The 13,702-nt window shown below is 34.6% G+C and overlaps 2 protein-coding genes across 3 annotated transcripts in view; one reads left to right on the plus strand and one right to left on the minus strand.

Moving 5' to 3' along the window:
* The window catches only part of LOC108733741 (CD63 antigen-like), a 200,624-nt gene that overhangs the window by 68,609 nt on the left and 118,313 nt on the right, over positions 1 to 13,702 (plus strand). Inside the window, exon 1 of one of the 2 annotated variants that reach the window (XM_025974130.1) lies at positions 11,472 to 11,538. The exons of the other annotated variant lie outside the window; for it this stretch is intronic. The gene's annotated coding sequence lies outside the window, so the exon portion shown is untranslated. Of the gene's footprint in view, positions 1 to 11,471; positions 11,539 to 13,702 lie in introns of those variants that run through there. 2 annotated transcript variants of the gene reach the window in all.
* The window catches only part of LOC108733740 (pseudouridine-5'-phosphate glycosidase), a 213,030-nt gene that overhangs the window by 66,946 nt on the left and 132,382 nt on the right, over positions 1 to 13,702 (minus strand). The gene's annotated exons all lie outside the window — the stretch shown is intronic.

Consider the following 13,702-nt stretch of genomic DNA (forward strand, 5'->3'; position numbering starts at 1 on the left):
CAAAAGCAGGGTCAAGACTTATCATTTTTATATGGACAAAAACTAAATACTCCCATCAGCAATCTTCATTTTCCGCCATACTGATTCCCGCATATATGTTCAATCCGAATATCATCATCATCATCAAGGTCGTCAGTCCTAAGACTGGTTGGACACGTACCTCCACTCTTTCCTATCCTGAGCTAAACTTCGCATTTCCCTAAAACTAGAACAACCCACATCGTTAACTATTTGCGAACAGTAATCTAATCTAGGTCTACCTCTACCCCTCCTAACTTCTGTTTCTGCCTCTAATATGTTTCTGACTAGACATTCATGCCTGAGAAGGTGTCCTACCAACCTATGTATCTCGCCTATTTCTTATTGACTTCCATACAATCGTCTATCTTTCTATTCTTTCTAATACCTCTTCATTTCTAACCTTTTTTTTATCCACGTCATCCTAATCATTCGCCCATAAAACCACATTTCGAAAGCTTCTAACCTTATCTTTTCCGATCATCATCATCATAAGGTCGTCAGTCCTAAGACTGGTTGGGCACGTACCTCCACTCTTTCCTATCCTGAACTAAACTTCGCATTTCCCTAAAACTAGAAAAACCCACATTGTTAACTATTTGCGAACAGTAATCTAATATAGGTCTACCTCTACCCCTCCTAACTTCTGTTTCTGCCTCTAATATGTCTCTGACTAGACATTCATCTCGCCTATCTCGCCTATTTTTTATTGTCTTCCATAAAGTCCTCTATTCTCCTATTCTTTCCAATACCTCTTCATTTCTAACCTTTTCTACCCACGATATCCTCATGATCCGGTATCGGAAATCGAAAGACTTTCGTACAGAAAAAGTTTTATTTTAAATTGTGTGAGAGATGCATCCAATTTCCACACAGAATCGATTTTTTTCATTGTTTGTGCTATGAGATTTTACTTCGCTACAAAAGGTTCTAGATAAATGGGAAGTATCCTATATCGTCATTCAATCAGTGGATTACGAAGCACCCTTAAATGGTATTCAACTATTCTTTCCACTGTCTAGAGTTCCGGTAAAAAAATTAATACAGATAATCCGTTATCTCGTTATCCAATAGGTGTATGTACTCGTCTGTCACAATTGATCATCTTGAGTGAAGTACCACATAATATACGAAAGAACTTTGCTTGCATATATCTACAGATTTGAGTTTTTATTTTAAACATATACGTCCTCATTCATGATGAATATGTGTAAAAAACACTACTGTGTTACCCGTCTAAAGATTTATCTAATGAAAATACATATACAGACTCAACGGCTTAGAATTTGCAGAAAACAGATAACATAATTACTAACAATTATTTAACAACGAACTACTACATTTGCATCGGTATAAAGTGGAACTAACAATTTTATACCGATTTTTTTTTTTTGAGTACACACATGAAGGATGAAATTCTACATTTGTCGTAATCCTTAACAAGTTCAGATAGGTTTACAGATTTCCAGGGCAGGTTCAACCAACATAAAGTTTGTGAAAACATTTAAATACGTTTGTTAATTCTTGTTACGTTTTTTTATTTTTTTAATCGTTTTTCATGTAATGTGTAATTAGTCACAGAAACACTCATTTTTGAATAATACGGAATGCTCGGTGAGCGAAATACTTGTATATTTAGATGGGTCCCATTGGAATTTTAATGTAAAACTGAACCTGAAGCGTTTTAGCTGATAACGACTGACTGGTGTTGATTCTACCGCCTCGATTTCCTTCGTATTTGCAGTATTATCACCTTTTTACTACAGTTTTATAGAGCTATTACAGAAACCTTTCTTCATTTGGCTTTTTATTCAGGCAGAATACTTATGCCCCATCAACTTTTCTCTTACATTTTCTCCTTAAAAGTAGTTTGAATTAAACAGACTTCCAGAACTTGAAGTTGGTGAATGTTATAAACTAAATTCAGTATTAAAGGAAACGTAAAAGTTTCGGAAGTTTGATGCTGATGTACGCCGCTTGGATTGAAATGCTAACAATTTAACGTTTCCTGAGACGTTGAAAGTGACTTATACTAACAGAAATTTGACGTCACATTATTTAAAGTATCTCAGGAAACCCAAATGTCACGAGTTTTACACTTTTTGTGACCTTGAGTAAATTAAATCTACACTTAAAGTTTATATTCCAGTGAAGAGTCCATTACACTATTCTGAATAGGGGAAATAATATGCAGATACGTGTTTTAGGGTATGCCTAAGGTGAACATACGTCCCGCTTTCAGGCTGTCTATCCTGGTGTCCCCAGCGAGGGCACAGAAGTCCCGCTTTCGCGAACAGACCAAATGATAATTTAATTTACAATTATCTTATAGCTACGCCACAACGCGTAGCGTAGTGCGGCGAGTACAAGAATTTATTTGTAAGGATCAGGACACCAAAGTTTTCGACGAGTTTTCGCTTATTTCTAGCTTTACGACAGATCAAAAAATCACTAGATGGAATGCTGAGAATTTGACCGTTGAAAACCGTTGGGTAAAATTATTCCAGCACTTCCGTGCAAACAATATCTACTTAAATAACTTTTCTATAATTATTGAGTATATCTTGTGTCTGTCTGGACGTAACCTACCTGTCGAAAGAATCTTTTCTCAAATGAACAAAATATGGACGAGTGAAAAAGGACAGTTGTGCGTCTCAGTATTGAAAGCCATTTTGATTACAAAGATTAACATATATAAATCATATACTGAGGTCTATTCGTGCCTAAATACGATACCAGAGGTTTTAAAAAAGATTTGTTCAGTCGACAAATATAAAATGCAGCCTAACTAGAAGTCATGTAACGTACTTTACCCTTGTTTAATAAAAAAACTTGTAAAACAACAGTTTTCTTTTACATAATTTTACAACGGACGTCCCGCTTTGACAAAAAAAAGTATGATCACTTTAGGTATGCCCTGTAGTTTGGCTTATGTAGAAGCTGCAATTTAAATGGCTTTTATGAACGATCTACAAATACTGAAATCAATTAACACTTAAAACCTAAACATCCTTTAGTTAATTCTGGAAATTTCGTTGTTTAAGAAAATTATCAGATCATTGAAGGGAACGTTCAAATTTATCAAAACTTTTAATGGAATAAACTCGAACTAAGTTGTAAATCCTCCAACTGTTCGACTGCGTGAAGCGCAATTTCGGCCAATGTTATCTTTTAAAACAATAAATTGGGAATAAGGATAATCGCTAAATTCATAGCGATGTTGCGGAAAATCAAAGAACAAAATATGCCGGCGACCAGCCGACCAAGCCAAGTGGGTCAGAGAAGCAGAAGAGCATTGAAAAGAAACTAAGTGGCCATATAAATGTCACTCGCAGATGCCACTGAATGCGAAGTCGCGCGTTTATTCAAAATCCAATTCGGATAATGGACCTTGTGACATTTGTCTGAGTCTGAGCCATTTAGATGCGGCAAAATGAGATTTATGTCGGAACAATATTATATAATTTCAGACGAAATAATTTTTGGGGTTCCATACCCTAAGGTCAAAAGAACTATATTAATGAACCTACGATATCGGATTGTTTTCAGTGACGATTAGGAAGTTTTTAACAACATCAAAAATAATTGACTTTTTTTAACGTGTAAGCAATTCCTCAAAAATAACATTCTAATACGCCAAGCAGAAATTTTGATGCTTAAGGAAATACTGATGATTCAAGATCCAATAGTTTTTGGATTTGGATTCTTCGTTTGGGACGTCTCTGGGTCTTCAGCGATTTTGGGGCTTTGATTTTCGCCCAATACTTCCTCATCCTTCCACTCTACATTTTCCTCTTTTATTCTGCACATAATTTTTGGATTTGGGATCTAGTATTTTCTGGAATGCCCTTGGTGTTCTTGATTTTATGGCTTTCGTACACCTTCCTATCGGCGATTTTCGTCCCTTTTATTTCCAATCCATTCTAGTCTTTTTTTATTTCTTGATGCCAGCAGACTTTTGACTTCCCGGCTTCAAAGAACTTCCCTATCTGGCTAGTTAATATTCCTAATTCCTTCCTTTTCAAATAGTGTTTAAGATCTTTTCCATTTTAAGATATAATTTATGATTGCTTTTATTTCTGAACGATCCGTCCCATGTTCTTTTGGGGTCCCAAAAGCTTTTTCAGTATGTTTATTTCCAGTAATTCTTAGTTTCTGGCCATTTTTATACTCGGCATAGCTTGGCATTCAGCTGCGTATAGACATTCAAGTAGGATTACTGCCTGGTGGCATCTTAGTTTTACAATGATCGCGATCTCCCTCTTCCTCTTATTCCTCTCTAAGTGCCCACAGTTGGTTTGTCTATTAAATTCATCTTATTCACCTCGACTTTGGTTTCTTTTTCTAATAAATTGCTGTTCCCATTGTATTTGCAAACTTGCAAATATCAAAATCTACCTAAGTTTTCCGAAAGTTTTGAAATCGATTTAAGAATACAAAATTTATGATTTTTTCTTCTATCACGACAGTATAGCAACAAGTTTTCTGGTGAAACAACTTAATTTTAAAGGTAGTCCAATCTCCTAATTTTGTGAAACTGATTTATCTCATCTTTATTTGACTGCAGCTGTCAAGTTAACAAATTGATTTGCATTATAACGAGAAAATGTTTAAAATTTTATACAGGAAAAAGGACTCAGTTATTCATATTACAGGAATTTCGTAATCTATTAGGGTGCTTGTAGTCTCACATTGATTGATAGACGAGTAGCGGTTAAAGCCGAAACTCCGCTGGTGTATCGATTCAAGAAGTCGGGAGGCACTTTAACAAATATTTCAAGTCGAGCGAAATTGTATATCTTCGTCCTTGCGGATATTAAGCGGTGTGTCATTTAATCTCGTCAAAGGTCTTTATAAAGAATGATTTGGCAACAATGTCTGCAGAAGATTTAGGGGATGTAGAAAGGCTCGCTTACATATACCAAAATCGGACAGACGGCACGGGTTCTTCGGAAAATTTTATTTAGCAATTGAGTTGCGAAATTCAGTATAGTAGTATCAATCATAAGCTCCTTGAAGGAAGAATTGATTATGATTTTAAAATTCGAATATTATAATAAACTAAAAAGTATAAGGCGATCTCGGATATATTATATGTTATTTGTTTCTTACGGATGAACAAAAAATTCTTTTTTTCCCAAATTTACTGAAAATTCTATTTACGGAAAATCTAAAAAGGTAACAACATCATCATCATCAAAAGGTCACTTTTTGTGAGATTCAAAAGTGTTCGACAAGGTTTATGGGGATATCGACTTCATCATATCATAAGGTCGTAGGTCGTCATTTCTAAGACTGGTTGGACACGCACCTCCACTCCTTCCAATCCTGAGTTAATCATCGCATTTCCCTAAAATCTAATCTAGGTCTACCTCTACTTCTCTTAACTCCCGTTTCTGCCTTGATTATGTCTCTGACTGGACTTTCATGCCTAACAAGGTGTCCTGCCAACCTATCTCGTCTATTTTTTATTGATTTCCATAGAGTGTTCTGTTCTCCTACTGTTTCTAATACCTCTTCATTTCTAACCTTCTCTATACACGGTATGCTCATCATTCGCCGGTAACTACATTTCGAACGCTTCTAACCTTTTCTATTCTGCCACGCCCACCGTTCATGTTTTGCACCCATATAGCACCGCGCTCTTCATTCACCTTTAACAATCTATTTCGAATTTCTAAATTAATTGTTCGCGAATATAGAAGTGACTTCTTTTTATTGTAGGCGATTCGACCCTGCGCTATCATCTACTTTATAAAGTAGATATATCCCTACTACTCCTTCCGTCCTGACTTATCTGACTTCCTAGATACCTAAAATCAGCCACTTTATCTAATCTTTCGTCTCCTATCTTTATATTCGCTCTTTCCCAGCTTTTTCTTCCCTTGCATACCAGAATTTTAGTTTTAATAACAATATAAAACAACACATACTTCGAATGAAAATATTTGTAGAATAGCCCCCCTCCTGATGATGCTGATGGTGTTAAATTGCAAATTCCGGCTTGTAATGCACATAATGGCATCCATCGGCAAGCACGAAGCACGCGATAGGCAGCGGATGAATTTTAATTCAAATTCCAGGAGAATAAGTGGTGTATTTTTAAAATGCCGAGAGTGCCATCTACCGTATGAATGTGCTTTTCTTTGTACCGTATTTCGTATGCTTATTTTCTCCGTTCCGTGCCGTCCGTCCTATTCCGATACACAATGTGCGCGAACCTTTATGTAGTAATAATACGTACGCTTAATTAGTCACAAATTTAATAGTCAATCAAATTGTTTGTCGTGGCAATTAAAAGTGATCGTAAGTCACTATAACGTCATCCCGCAGCATGTTAGACCTATACCGTATATAGTATTACGTAATAAAATTATCAGCGCAACACTTAATTAGTTTAATTTCACTAAATTTTCGCAACTTTGTTTATAAATTTGAAGACAAACAGTAGCTATCTTAAATAAATAAACCAAAAAGAGACTTACTGTTATTGTTAAAAGATATATTCACTGCGGAAGCGTGTATTTCATTCGAACGTCATTTTTATTCATTTTTTATCCCAGTGTCCATTTTTTACTTTAAACAGTATCTTCTGCAATTGCAAAATCAGCAAATGACGAAATGTCAGCAGTAATCGGAAACTTTTCGTTTTCTTTTTATTACAAGCGGCCTTGGTACATTAAAAAATAAGACATAATACTGTAAATTAGAGATACACCGGACAGACTGGATAACCACACTCGACATTAGCAATACGATTAATGGTTCATGTCTTCGTTCTGGCGGATTTCCATTAAATATCACCCTCATTCATGTAGGAAAATGCTAGTCTTGACGACAGGCCCAAACTTGGACCAGTAGTATAGGAAACCAAGCATTGACTTGTCAATATTGGTCCAAAGTTCGGTCAATCTTCAAGTGTCAAAGCTAGGCACATTAACGTTTGATCCAATTCTGGGACAGCCAATCATTGGTTTGACAATACTTGTCCAAAGTTTGGTTAATCTACAAATATCGAGGCTAGATATAATAACATTTCGTCAAGTTTGGTCCAATGCTGGGCAACCAAGTATAGGTTTGACAATACTGGTCCAAAGTTTGGTCAATTTTCAAATATCGAGGCTAGATATAATAACATTTCGTCAAGTTTGGTCCAATGCTGGGCAACCAAGTATGAGTTTGACAATACTGGTCCAAGCTTGACTCTGTCGTGAGTTCCTACATGGGCACCAACGTCTGTACAAAAAGTTGTTTAAACGCTAACCTAATGAAATTTTAATCTTTGGTTGACAAATTTTCAATGAAAAGGTTTAGTTAAAACCATTGAAACGAGCCTCCAATATTATTAAACACTAAAAGTCTGCAAGGCGACAAAATCACACTAAAAGGTTATCGTTAATCAAAACTTATACTAACAAGTGACAGAAACACAGAATTGTAACAGTTGGGTCATACTGTCCACGAGAAAAATTTAACGAAAAATTTATATCGAAATAACAAATAACTTACCATAGTAGTCAATAAATAATACAACTTAGGATAAACAACCTATCCTAATTAAACCTTAATTACTAATTTTCATTAGGTAAGATTTTGTCATGCTTATTAAATTATTATTGCTGGAGTTGTTTTTTCTTTTTTCTTTGGTAGAATTACCCGGCATCATTATTCGGTACCTGGCGGGTCCTAAAAAAGTGCTGAATCTTCCTGGGTACCGGACCTAAACCGGGTACCCTGCCTATCTCTACTGTAAAAATGCTGTTTTTACAATTTTTTAATGTCAAAGATTCCAATTTGAAAATGGAATCTGATACCAATACGAAACGGTGTTTTAATTAACAGCATTATCTGCCTTTAACCTTCTGCGTTAATTCTGATTAAAACGTGCGAATTGAACAAAGTGACTGCTTTTTAGTTCCACCGTATGTATATTTTTCCAAGCTTTTGACTCCTGACCTTTCAAAATGCCCATAGCTTTTCCCGATTTAATAACCAGTAATCAGACAACAGGAGCGCAATAGGGGTATGGATTAAAATCTCCCCAACTCAAAGCGTTTTAGCATACAAGACAAAATGTGCACATGTTTACAAACGAAATGTTTACATAGTTATACACTTGCTCGCTGATACCATGTAATCGTAACATAAATCTTTCTAATGTGCCATACATGAACAAAGCAAAACTATTTCGAATTTTGAACAAGGAATCATACAAGAGATTCCATGAATATTCATTAGTTACAAGTACAATACTTCAAATTGATTTTAACATTTCAAAACAAATAAATACAATGAAACATAATACAAAAGTATTACTTGCTTACTGGCCTAGTTAAACAGTTGAAAATTAGGAGCAAGTAATGATGCATTAAGAACAATCAATGATTTTTTTACAAATGGGTCAATGCTGAGTCTGCAATTGATCTGTTGGGTTGGCAATCTTCTATGCAACCATAATTTTTAAATTTACTCAAAACGGAATATTCTCTAAAATACGGCGACAGTGATAGTGTCACAAAAAACTAGGAAAAAAGGAAAACTGAATCCGGTAAAGGTCTAGATGATGGCCCCCACCTCCTTCTGGGGTGGGGGTGGGGAGATTGAAAGAGGAGGTCTCCCCCACCACTGTACCATAAAAAGTTCGTGGCGGTCTCAAACCATAAAAAGTTATGGTGGTTTAAAGTTAATAAATATGCCAATTTTTATATATTTCTATGCATGTAAATATTTATATAGTCATTCTTAAACAATATTCAAAGGTAAAACTAATGAAAAATACATAAAAATATTGAGAAAGTTATATAAAACATTATTTAAATATCTTTATCAATAGGGTAGGTTAGGTTAGGTTATCGGGTTTTGTTCAAGTGACCACCCTCTTTCGATCCCTCACCTCCATCCGGTTGAAAATAATTTTTTTATTGAATTTTATTTGAATTATAGTGTATGAAAATTGTCAAAATAATCAACTTTCAACCCCCATAACTTTTTATGGGGGTGAGACCGCCGCAAATGTTTTATGGGATTTTACTCAGGTGACCACCCTCTTTCGATCCGTCAACCGCCACCCCCTTTGGGGGTGGGGGGCCATCATCTAACCCCCATAACTTTTTGTAGGGGTGAAACCGCCACGAACTTTTTATGGTACACTGGTGGGGGAGACCTCCTCTTTTGATCCCACCCACCCCATCATCTAGATATTTACCCTGAATTCATTCTATAGAGTTAATATTTGAATGGATTTGCTGAACGTCTAGTTATGTTACTCGTATTTGTGGTTGAAGGTTTTGCCATCTTATGGCGAAACAGTCGTGAAAGGTTTAAATTAATTTTTTGAAACTGCTGTGTTTTCATTGCTACTTCTATATTATTTGACTATAATCCATAACAAATATAACGTATAATTGAGTATAGTAATAACGCAAATAAGCACCGAAGCGCTTTATACCAAAGTAAGTCAGTAGTTGTTTTGTTAATTACTAAATGAATAAATTAAAAGAAAAAATATAGCTCTTTTAATATAGTATACCCTAAACTTAATCGATAGACTACGTTTCAACTATTTTATTATTTCAAAGGTCGATGCGTAGGTTTGTTTCTTTGTCGTAACAAAAATGTTTACTGAATTATAAAACGAAGGCTCCATTGTAAAGAAGCAAAGGAAATCAAGTTGACCTTTTTTAGAAAAGATTTTCATGCAAATAGAAGCGTAGGCAGAATAGTGGTTTGACCACTGTATATAAACTAAAATAATCGATCATCGTATAAATTGCTGAAGAAGTGCTAAACTTCCTAGAACCCGGAAATCAATATGTTGTAGTTTGTAGTGTAGGTTTTTAACCGTTTTTGTCGATATGTTTCGAATGGGCTTATCTCGCTGTCAAATGAACAATTACTGTCAAGTTTGGCAGTTACGTGTAAGCAATTTCACTCCAGAAAACGATAGGCGATGGATGTGTATTAAGAAAAACCAACGACATGACCTTTGAAATGGAGAGGTAAACAGGCCGAGAGAAACGACAAAAGATTGGGAAGACAGACTCCTAAAAGATTAAGGAACAAATAAATATTTTTTAAAATAATTCGAAGTGGTCTGTATTCTGTCGAAACTGCCAGACGCTGATCGCGATTTCGATCTTTTTGGATCTCATCAGCGCGTCGCAGGCAGCTCCGACAGAACACAGACCAACTTTTACCTGTTGTCTTAACAGCGCGTTTTAGAAAATACCACAAATGGCGAAGTAAACGCCATCTGTAGCACAATGCTACATTTTAGGATTACGTATATTTTTTGATATACATCAACTATCAATTAAATAACAAAAGTTTGCTTTTAATATGAGTGCAGGCTCAGTATATATGTCGTAACCATATGAAAGTTCAGGAGTCTTTAACTATCATATGGTTAAGTTAAAAGTATACACAAAAGAAAAGTCAAATCTGATAATTAAGAAAGGAACACTATTGAGAATTGTACATAAAAGAAGCAGTTTAAATGTAAGTTATTGAAAATGAAAATAGAAAGTGTGAAAAAGGGTGGAAAAGAAGTGAAAGTTAGAAAGTGAAGATTCCAGAAATAGATATCATAGGAAGTATATACGAAAAGACAAACAGATTCGGAAAAGACAAATATGTAAAATTAGACATGGAAAATAAAAAGGTACAAGTTATAGAAACATTACATGAAATTATAAATTAGATACAGAATATACAAATTCAAAATTAACAGAAAAATTTATAACGCTAATAAAAACCGCTGCCTCTATAATATTAATATAGGTATACATATAATAAATAGACAACTATTATAGGTAAATTAATAGAAGCCAATTCATTCACACAAACATTTACACAGTTTAGCTGTTATTTGAGGATATTCACTTAGCGAGAAAATTTAGATTACAAAAACATTAATTTTTGTATCTAAAGATATACGTATTCTATTGAGACTTTTATTGTAGATCAAAAGAAAATATTGGAAAAAAATTCGTATTAAAATGTTTTCCAGAAAAGATTTTGTATTTTTTCTTATTTGTGAAATACATTGTTAGAAAATAAAAAGCTTTTCTACCTACATTTGTTGTTTTATGATGTAGGACGTTCTTTGGTGCCTTCTTTAGAAGCTTTTCGAAAATATTTTTATTGGTTTACGTAAAATATGGTACAGACTGAATTCACACAAACTAAATAAAAAATCCAAGCATCTTTGACGCAAAAGGTGTCATTTTTAAAGGAAGGAATTGCCTGTTTGACATGGTTAAACGTTACTGCATGACTGCTTAATAAAAATCTTTTCCGACTGGTTCTCTCTATTTCATTTTCAATAAAAAAATATTTTTAATTTTCCATTAATTTTGTTCTTTTTATTGGTTTAGGTACCCAAAACAAGGACAAAATAATGGGTAATTTTCACTTTATAATAAGCTTTTTACAATAATTTGTTTTTGTTTAGCCTTCCAGGGTGTCAAGAATCAAAGGCTATGTATACAAGGAAGAAAATTACAGTTTTATCATTACAAGGTATATTTTGAGAAGTTCATCTTTTTTATATATTTCTTTCTATATAGTGTTTCTCACAATATATATATGGTTTCTTACAGAGGTTTAGATTTGTTTATTTCCTTTAATAGCTGGTAGAAATTTCATTTATGCATGCACTTTACATTACTGAAATTAAATTGTTTGGTGAATGTCTCATCATCGCATATTAGTGTATCTAATAGTGGCATAGTTTTGTCAAAATTTGTTTGTGCAAAAGCAAAACAAAAAGCAGGCAAATCCTATATTATAATAAGACAAGCTTTTTTCTATCGGAATTACAAGAAACTAACGTAAAGGACAAAATAAATTAATTCGGAAGAGAACACATTTTACGATCATGTATTAATAAATTTATAAAATGCTTACCTATTGTAATGTGTAGAAGTAAAGCGGGACTATTGTTATTAAACTTTTTATTTTTTCTATTACTTTTATTGTTGTTTTATTCTTCTCCCATTATAATAAATATGTACCGAAATAGATAAGTTTCAATGTTCACGTATCATTGTAATTGCAAAAAGTTGGCGCATTATTTCAGTAATGTGAGATTAGTTTTCTTGTTTCATTTCGGCCTATTTTGTCCTTTTTATGACTTTATTTTCATAGCGAGCAATGTAGTGTCGGAAAGTCTGTTATGAAAACTAGTAGCTTGCAAACAGAATTTATGCAAACATACAATTGTCGAGCTGTCGTTATGTATTGTATGCAAAGATTGAGTGTATAGATCTGAAGTTTACAATAGTTGTGTGCCAATCCACCCTTAACCAACAAGCATCAGATGCCAGCGGGCACGAGGCGTAGCGACGTGGAGAGGGTACTCTAGCAATTTCGTCCCGAAAAGTTCTTTGTCATGCAAACTCCCAAAATGTTCGTTATCATGCTTTTTGGCATTTAATTTATTCCCCTTTAAAGGTTGTCCATTAACAATAAGATGATATCGTAATGAGCGGAACCATGGCCGAGTTGCGTTCTTGTTTAACTCCGGAAAATGGCAATTCTTAATAACTCCTCAGTCTAAGAATGGAAGTCGCCAACATTCCAAAAACGAAAAGGCGAAATACTAATTACTGCCTTCCATGAAAACTTTTACAACAACGTTCACGACGATTATCATTACGTTGTGGGAATGGTTCAATGGAGAACAAAGCTTTTAAAAGTATGTCACGTTGGTCCTTTGCATACCTGACCCCTATAGGATAAAAATTGATGGAGATGTCTGATTATTTGCTGATGAATTTTCTTTGATATGAATTGATAAGTAACAATAATAAGAATGCTAAAGAGAAAACTAAATTTCTATGACAACAAAAAATTACAATTTTTGATTGTAAATAGCTGAATTAGCCGTAGAAATAGTATACTTTATTAGGTAACTTGTAATAATCTCAATTTTGACATGTTTTTTTAAAAATTATTTCAAGTTGTCTTCTTCGAAATTGAACTTTTCCTGTACACGTAGGTACGGGCCAACCGTTGACGAAAGAATTTTTGCGCTATCTTCAGTAGTTCGCCAGATATGTTCTCCTAAATATTTAATTCTCAATTTCGAAAATAACACTTTGCCACAACTTCCAACAGTCATAACTCCGAAACGGAACCTCGTAGCTCAGCGCTTTCGCTCTCGGCGCAGAGCACAGTAGCTCTAGAAAATTTTGATAGTACCTACTCCTATTGCGATCAGTCCGCAAGTAGGGACCATCCTGTGGCCCCAGAAAAACAATAAAAAGAACAAAAAGCAAATTCCGCGGATCGGGTCGGCTTGGTGAAAGAATTTTTGCGCTATCTTCAGTAGTTCGCCAGATATGTTCTCCTAAATATTTAATTCTCAATTTCGAAAATAACACTTTGCCACAACTTCCAACAGTCATAACTCCGAAACGGAACCTCGTAGGTGGTCGCTTTTGCTCTCGGCGCATAGCACAGTACCTCTAGAAAATTATGATAGTACTCCTATTGCGATCGGACCACTCAGTCCGGAAATAGGGGGAAAAACACTAAAAAGAACAAAAAGCAAATTCCGCGGATCGGGTCAGCTCTGACGCGGACCAGGAGTGTCAGAATTTAGATATTACCATTAAATTTGTAATATCAACTAAAATATCTGGTAAATTTATTTCTACTGGGATTTTATTTTTACAAATTC

Source organism: Agrilus planipennis, unplaced genomic scaffold (assembly GCF_000699045.2).
Source record: "Agrilus planipennis isolate EAB-ADULT unplaced genomic scaffold, Apla_2.0 scaffold78, whole genome shotgun sequence".
NCBI lineage: Eukaryota > Metazoa > Arthropoda > Insecta > Coleoptera > Buprestidae > Agrilus > Agrilus planipennis.